Source organism: Carlito syrichta, unplaced genomic scaffold (genome assembly GCF_000164805.1).
Source record: "Carlito syrichta isolate Samal-C Ts95f unplaced genomic scaffold, Tarsius_syrichta-2.0.1 Scaffold314340, whole genome shotgun sequence".
In the NCBI taxonomy this organism is placed as follows: domain Eukaryota; kingdom Metazoa; phylum Chordata; class Mammalia; order Primates; family Tarsiidae; genus Carlito; species Carlito syrichta.
Window position 1 is genome coordinate 186,132 of NW_007258436.1, and position 8,038 is coordinate 194,169.

The 8,038-nt window shown below is 43.6% G+C and overlaps 1 pseudogene; it reads right to left on the reverse strand.

The window, feature by feature from the left end:
- Nucleotides 1–1,210: 1,210 nt before the first annotated feature.
- Nucleotides 1,211–8,038, reverse strand: part of LOC103274026 — a 58,299-nt pseudogene continuing 51,471 nt past the window's right edge.

Genomic DNA, 8,038 nt, shown 5'->3' on the forward strand with positions numbered 1-8,038 from the left:
TTCATGTCAGATACAGTGGCCCTGGGGAAGTCGGTCGTGAAACCCACCCCAGTCCTCGATGGGTTTGCTAACAAAGAGTTAGTGGTTTTAAAATATGTCCCCAAATTCTCTGACACGCCTCCTTTCAAAGGATAGAGCTGGCCGGGCTTGGTGGCTCAGCCTGTAATCCCGCGCTTTGGAAGGCCGAGGTGAGTGATATGCCTGAGCCCGCGGGCTCGAGACCTGCCTGGGCAACTTGGCAAGCCCTCATCTCTACAATAAATCAAAAAAATTAGCCGGGCATGGTAGTGTGCGCCTGTAGTTCCGGCTACTTGAAAGGCTGAGGCGGGAGGATCGCCGGAGCCCAGGAGGTTGAGGCTGTGGTGGCTGGGAGCGGCCACTGCACTCCAGTCTGGGCGACAGAGTGAGACTCCAACTCAAAAAAAAAAAGAGCTAAAAGATAGATTTTCCTCCCCTTGAATATAGGCTAGGCTTGCTTCTGGTGGCTAGAACAAGGTTGATGCCATGGGTCCCAGTCCATTTAGTGTTGCTATAAAGACGTAAACCAAAAATAAAATCTTAAGACCCCCAACTGACTGAACGGACCCTCTCTGGGCCAAGGGAAACCTGAAAAACTAAATTCCAGGCCATGATGGGAAAGGAGGTTGACTTGTCTTGTTATACCAACTCCCTTGTAGAATTTTAGGTACAACTTATCAGCATTCACATTAAAATGGATGTCGTAAGACTGACAAAATAATTCTGTTGCAATAAGATACCAAATTCCAACCTGACTCTGATATAGCATCACATGCCCGACAGCAGGACTTAAAGGAAATAAAAATACTTTACCCCAAAATGTTTTTTTTAAACCTTAAAATCCCACAAACAAGCCGGGCTCGGTGGCTCAGCCTATAATCCTGCGCTTTGGGAGGCTGAGTGGATTGCCTAAGCCCACGAGTTCGAGACCCGCCTGGGCAACTTGGCGAGACTGCATCTCTACAATAAAATCAAAAATTAGCCGGGCATGGTAGCGCGCGCCTGTAGTTCCAGCTACTCGGAAGGCTGAGGCGGAAGGATCGCCGGAGCCCAGCGGGTCAAGGCTGCGGTGGCCGGGAGCGGCCACTGCACTCCAGTCTGGGCGATGGAGTGAGATTCCAACTCAAAAAAAAAAAAATCCCACAAACAAAGTTTATCACACAGGTAAACCCTGATCCTTGTGATGGGCTTATCAGTAGGATTTCTGGTAGCGAGCACGGGCACCAGGCCCTCCAAGTTTTTGGATTCGCAGTGGCGGGGGCCAGCTACCAGCAGTGTCCGGTCATACTGAATGAGGGTGGCTTTGATCTCCTTCTTGGAAGCCTCGTCCACATACTTTTGGTAACAGGTCACCGGGGGCTTTGGAGATGGCCTGATGAAGAGCATACACCTGGGACACACGACCACCACCCTCCACTCGGACACGGATGTCCATGCTAGCGAACCGCTCCTTGGTCAGAAGCAGAACTGGGTCCAGGCGCTCATACTGCAGCGTGTGTGGCTTGATCATCTCCAGGGGCTGCCTGTTCACCTTGATTATTGATGAGCCCATTGCCGCGTTGCAAGGAGCCACAGCCCTGGCTGTGTTCTCTCATCAGAAGACCTGCACGCACTGCAGAGGGCCCGTGGACAGCCTGGCTACCACCAGCATAGACAAGAGCTCCTCGCCACACAGCGATGAACTGGAAAAGCTGTTTTCTGAAAATATATATATATTGAAGTGACCCTGCAAAGCCAACTCTTGGGGGAATTTGCATACATAGAGAACAATTTTTAAGACACTTGCCACTCATTCTCTCTGAAGCCCACTACTTAGAGGATTCATCTACATATCAAGAACCTTGGCTTCCACAACCCTCCGTCTTAACTTGAGCATTTCTTTTACTGACTTCAAATTATTTAGGCAGAGAATTCTTTCGGCAATTCTACCAAATGCCAATCAGAAAATCTTTGAATCCATCTACGATCTGCAAGCCCCTCGACATCCTCCCTGGAGGTACCTCTCCTTCCCAGGCCAGATCAATGTGAATCTCACATGTATTGATTGATGCTTTGTCTATGACTTCTATCTTTCTAAAAATGTGTAAAGCCAAGCTGTAATTCAGTCATTTTCGGCACAGGTTCTCAGGCCCTAGAGACCGTGCCACAGGCCACTCACATACGGCTCAGAAGAAACCTCTTTAACTATTTTATAGTGTTTGACTTTGCGTCAACAAAGTGATACCTGAGGCTGGTGATTTATAAGGAAAAGAGATTTATTTGGTTCACGGTCTTGCCAGCTGTACTAGAAGCGTGATGCTAGCATCTGCTTCTGGTACAGGCCTCTGGCTGATTCCACTCATGGTAGAAGATGACGGGGAGCTCACATGTAGAGACCACATGGTGAGAAGGGAGCAAGAGGAAAAAAAAGGAGGAGGTTCCAGGCTCTTTTTAACAACCAACTCTCAGGGGAATTAATGAGAGTGAGAACTCACTACCTGCCCTAAGGGCATTAGCCTGTTCTTGAGGAATCTGCCCTGTGACCTAAATACTTCCCATTAGGCCTCCCTCTAACATTGGGTATCAAATTTCAACATGAGGTTTGGGGGGGGGGGGACAAACATCCAAAATACACCACCATGGTGTCAGATTGCTGAGACTACCTGATAAAAGACTTTGATCTTCCTTGCCCTCGCTCTGAAGAAAGCCTCCTTCCTACATCTCATGCAGACACTCGAGCAAACCGTGGCGAACTCAGGAGGGGAGGAAGTGAGGCCTCTGCGAACATCACGGGAGCATATCACCTTGGAAATGGATCCTCCAACGGGTTAACTTTCGACTGCAACCTAATTAGGGACCCCGAGCAAGTCATTTCTGAATTCCTGACCCAAAGACATTGGGAGATAACAAGTTTCTGTTGCTCATGCCACTAAGTATTGAAATAGATTGTTTCACAGCGCTGGATAACGGACACAACGGGAAAGCAATTCTATCCCCAAGTTTTGAAATTAGAATATCTGGTGGTGCTGCCACTGTATCTTGTGAGTGGAGGTCTTTAGGCCTCTTTTCCCATAAACTCTAATCCTCTTTAAAGGTAGCCCAAATAAACATGAAACATAAGTTTAAAAAAGCAAAGGACTTGCTATGCAATAACAACTTCAAGATCAATCACTTACTATCCTTTCACAATCAAATCTGTGACCCTAAATATCTCCCTTATAGAAATTCTAGAATTGTTACCGATCCCTTCAAAAACTGGAGTTTCAAAATAACAAGGAGACAAATCTCTAACTCTTTCTCTTTATCTCAAGAGGAGGAAGTTTCCTAGATGCAGTGAATATCGTAGGTCATGAGAAGATTATCTTGTACAACTGAGAAAGTATATCATTTCTATAGTTATTTTATTATTTGTTAGGTTCTAGCAAAATAGCAAATCTCAGTAAACATCTGCTATAAGTTCAAGACCAGAGCTCATGGAAGATGGCATTGTAAGGGAGGAAAAATAATTTTCTCTCTACCCTTCATAGATCTTAGCTGAGATGGATCCCTGCAACAACACACAGTTTAACAAGAGAAAAGCAAATGTAAGTTGATGAGCATATGCACCTCATGTATACATGGGAGATACTCGGAATATAAATCACAAAGAGGTGGCTTTGAGTTTAGGCTTAAATACCATCCTCAACTAAAACAAAGAAAGAAGGTGCTTTGATTTGAATGTTCCCTCTAAAACTCATGTTGAACTAAATCCCTAATGGGGCAGTATGACAGATGGGCCTTTAAGAGGTAATTGGATCGTGAGGGCTCTGTCCTCATGAGTGAATTCGTCCATTCATGAGCTACTGTATTAATGGGTTAATGGATTAATGGGTTATTATGAGAGAATAAGTGGTGACTTTATAAAAAGAGAGAGACCTGAGCTAGCAATTAGTGTCTTTGGCCCCCTCGCCATGTGATGGCCTGTGTGTTGCCATGGGGTGCTGTAGAGTCCTTGCTAGCAAGAAAGCCCTCACCGGATGCAGTCCCTTGACCTTGGACTTCAGTCTCTGTAACAGTAAGAAATAAATTCCTTTTATAAGAAACGGATGCATAATAGATATACATGTTTTCAGGATATATGTGATATTTTGATACATTCATATAATGTGGAATAATCAAATTGGGCTTAATGAGAATAGCCATCACCTTAAACATTTACTTTGTCTTTATTCTCGGATCATTTGAATTATTCTCTACTAGCTATTTTGCAATATGTAATAAATTGTTGTCACTACTGATTTATCAAAACTAGTTCTTTTTCCTTCTATCTCATGGTATTTTTATGCCCATTAATCAAGCTCTATTCATCTTTTCTTACCTACTTACCATTCCTGGCCTCTGGTAACCACTAGTCCACTCTCTATCTTCATGAGAACATACGGTATTTGTCTTTCTGTGTTTGGTTTCTTTCACCTAACATAATGACTTTTAGTTCCATCCATGTTGTTCCAAGTGGCAGGTTTTATTCTTTTTCTAGGTGATTAATAGTCCATTGTGTATATTTATTTATACGTTCATCTAGTGATGGACACTTGGGTTGATTCCATATTTTGCTATTGTGAATAGTGTAGCAATAAACATAAGAGTACAGACAGCTCTTCAATACTGTAAACTAATTTTCTTTTCTTTGGATATATACTCAGTAGTGGGATTGCTGGATCATATGGTAGTTCTATGTTTAGGTTTTTGAGGACCTTCCATACAGTTTTCCAAAATGGTTCTACTAACTTACATTCCCACCAACACTGTATGAAGATTCCTCGTTCTTCACATTCTAGCCAGCAATCAAATAGCTTTTTGATAAATGTTTTTTAACTGGGGTGGAATGATATCTCATTGTAGTTCTGATGTGCATTTCTCTGATGATTAGTGATGTTGTCTGCTTTTTAACATACTTGGCCATTTGTATGTCTTCTTTTGAAAAATACCTATTCAGATTTTTTGCCTGTTTTTAAATTTGATTTTTTTTTTTTGCTATTGAGTTGTTTGAGTTTCTTATATGATCTAGTAATCAATCCCCTGTTGGATGGATAGGCTGCAAAAAAAAAATTTTCTCCCATTCTACGGTTTTCTTTTCACTTTGTTGATGGTTTCTTTTGCTGTGCAGAAGCTTTTTGGTTTGATATAATCTATTTGTCTATTTTTGCTTTTGTGGCCTGAGGTCTTACTGAAAAAAATATTTGCCCAGACCAGTGTCCTGGAGTGTTTTCCCAATGTTTTCTTCTAGTAGATTTACAGTTTTAGGTCTCAGATTTAAGTGTTTAATATGTTTTGTTTTGATTTTTGTGTACAAGAAGAGATAGGGTCTTTTTCTGCATGTGGTGACCAAGTTTCCCCAGCACCATTTGTCGGAGAGACTGTCCTTTCCCCAATGCATGTTCTTGACACCCTTATGAAAATAAGTTGATTATTGTTCTTTTTTTAACAAAAATTATTTTAAGGCTGGGTTCGGTGGCTCAGCCTGTAATCCCAGCACTTTGGGAGGCCGAGGTGAGTGGATTGCCTGAGCCCTCGGGTTCGAGACCCACCCAGGCAGCTTGGCGAGACCTCATCTCTACAATAAATCAAAAATTAGCCGGGCACGGTAGCGCACGCCTGTAGTTCCAGCTACTTGGAAGGCTGAGGCGGAAGAATCGCCAGAGCCCAGCAGGTCGAGGCTTCAGTGGCGGAGAGCGGCCACTGCACTCCAGTCTGAGTGACAGTGAGACTCCAACTCAAAAAAAAAAAGTAGTAGTAAGTGGTATTGGTTGGGGGGTGAAGAGGGTTCTAGGAATGGATTGATTAGAGGTGGGTGAGACTTGTTATCTGGAAAAAGTGAGAGGGGGCAATGTAAAATAGTGGGGGTGACCAGAAGCTGAACAGTAGACCCAGAGCTTGCTGATCTTGGCAGCTTGAGACATTATAAGATGGGACAAATGCTCAAAGGTACCTTTGTAGCCATAACCATTGAGGGCACGAATATATTTCAGGACAATATTAAATAATCGTGTTTGGTATATTCTAATTTAAAATTTCATTTTAGTGAGCCCGCAGGTTCGAGACCCGTTCAGGCAACTTGGCGAGACCTCATCTCTACAATAAATCAAAAATTAGCCGGGCATTGTAGCGCGCGCCTGTAGTTCCAGCTACTTGGAAGGCTGAGGCGGAAGGATCACCAGAGCCCAGCAGGTCGAGGCTGCGGTGGCTTGGGAGCGACCACTGCACTCCAGTCTGGGCGACAGAGTGAGACTCCAACTAAAAAATAAATAAATAATGCTGGGCTCGGTGGCTCGGCCTGTAATCCCGCGCCTTTGGGAGGCTGAGGTGAGGGGACTGCCTGAGCCCGTGGGTTCGAGACCCGCCTGGGCCGCGAGACCTCATCTCTACAATAAATCAAAAAATCAGCCGAGTGTGGTAGGGCATGCCTGTAATTCCGGCTACTCGGAAGGCTGAGGCGGAAGGATCGCCGGAGCCCAGCGGGTAGAGGCTGCGGTGGCAGGAGCGGCCACTACACTCCAGTCTGGGCGACAGAGTGAGACTCCAACTCAAAAAAACCCCCCAAAAAACAAAAACAAAAACAAAAACAAATTATTTTAAATATGTGGGGTACAATTCAGGTTAGGTATACAAATATTCCTTGTGCAGGTACCCTTGTTGAGGAGGTGTGGCCCCACCCCCACCCCCGGCAGTTTCCCACTACCACCAATCCCTTTCCTACAGTATTACAATAGTTTTTCAAGGTCCCCTTATGAGTGACAGCATGTGATATTCAGTTTTTTGTTTCTTTGATAGATCACTCAGTATTTTAGACTCTAAGTCCATCCAAGTGGCTGTGGAGTTCATAATTTTATACTTCTTTATGGCTGCATAATATTCCATTATGTATATGTACCAGTTTTGTTTTTTTGGTTTTTTTTAATCCTGTCCTCTTTCAATGAGCAGCAAGGTTGATTCCATGTTTTTGCTATTGTGAATAATGCTGCAATAAACATGCATGTGCAGGTAACTTTTTCATAGAGTGATTTGAGTTCCTCCGGGTGTATCCCCAGTAGAGGGATTGCAGGGTCTTATGGGTCAATTTTTAGATCTTTTAGGAATTGCTACACTGTTTTCCACAGAGGTTGTGCTAGTTGACACTCCTACCAACAGTGTAGAAGAGTTCCCTTTTCACCTCATCCTGTTTTTCAAGTTATTGGTGATGGCTATCCTGACTGAAGTTAGGTGGTATCCCAGTGTAGTTTTTAATTTGCATTTCTTTGAACACTAGTGAGACTGAGCAGTTTTTCATGTATCTGTTGGCTGCTCATATGTCTTCTTTTGAGAAGTGTCTATTCATATCTTTTGCCCATTTTGTAATGAAGCTGTTTGTTTTTTTCTTTTCAGCACATTTGAGTTCCTTGTAGATCCTCGATGTTAGGCCTTTGTCAGATGTACAACTGGCAGATATTTTTTCCCAGTCTGTGGGCTGTCTCCCACTTTCTCAATGGTTTCTTTGGCTTTGCAGAAGCTTGTCGCTTTGATGAGGTCCCATTTGTCTATCTTATCTCTTATGTTATGGGCACTTGGGGTTTAGGTCAGGAAATTGGTTTCCAGTTCCAATTTCCATAAGGGTGTCTCCGGCATTTTGTAAGGTTCTTATAGTTTGAGGTTTTACGTTTAGCTCTTGGATCCATTTAGAGTTACTCTTTGTGTACGGTGATAGGTAGGGATCTTATTTTGATCTGCATGTAATCAGCCAGTTTTCCCAGCACCATTTAGTGAATAGGTTCTCCTTTCCCCAGTGGTTGATGGTGGAGACTTTGTTGAAAATGAGTTGGTTGAGAAATTGAGGTTTTGCTTATGGAGTCTCTATCCTGCTCCATTGGTGTATATGCCTGTTCTAGTACCAATACCAAGCTGTTTTGATTATTTTTTTATTTTTATTTTTTTTGAGTTGGAGTCTCACTCCGTCGCCCAGACTGGAGGGCAGTGGCACGCTCCTGGCCACCGCAGCCTCGACCTGCTGGGCTCCGGCGATCCTTCC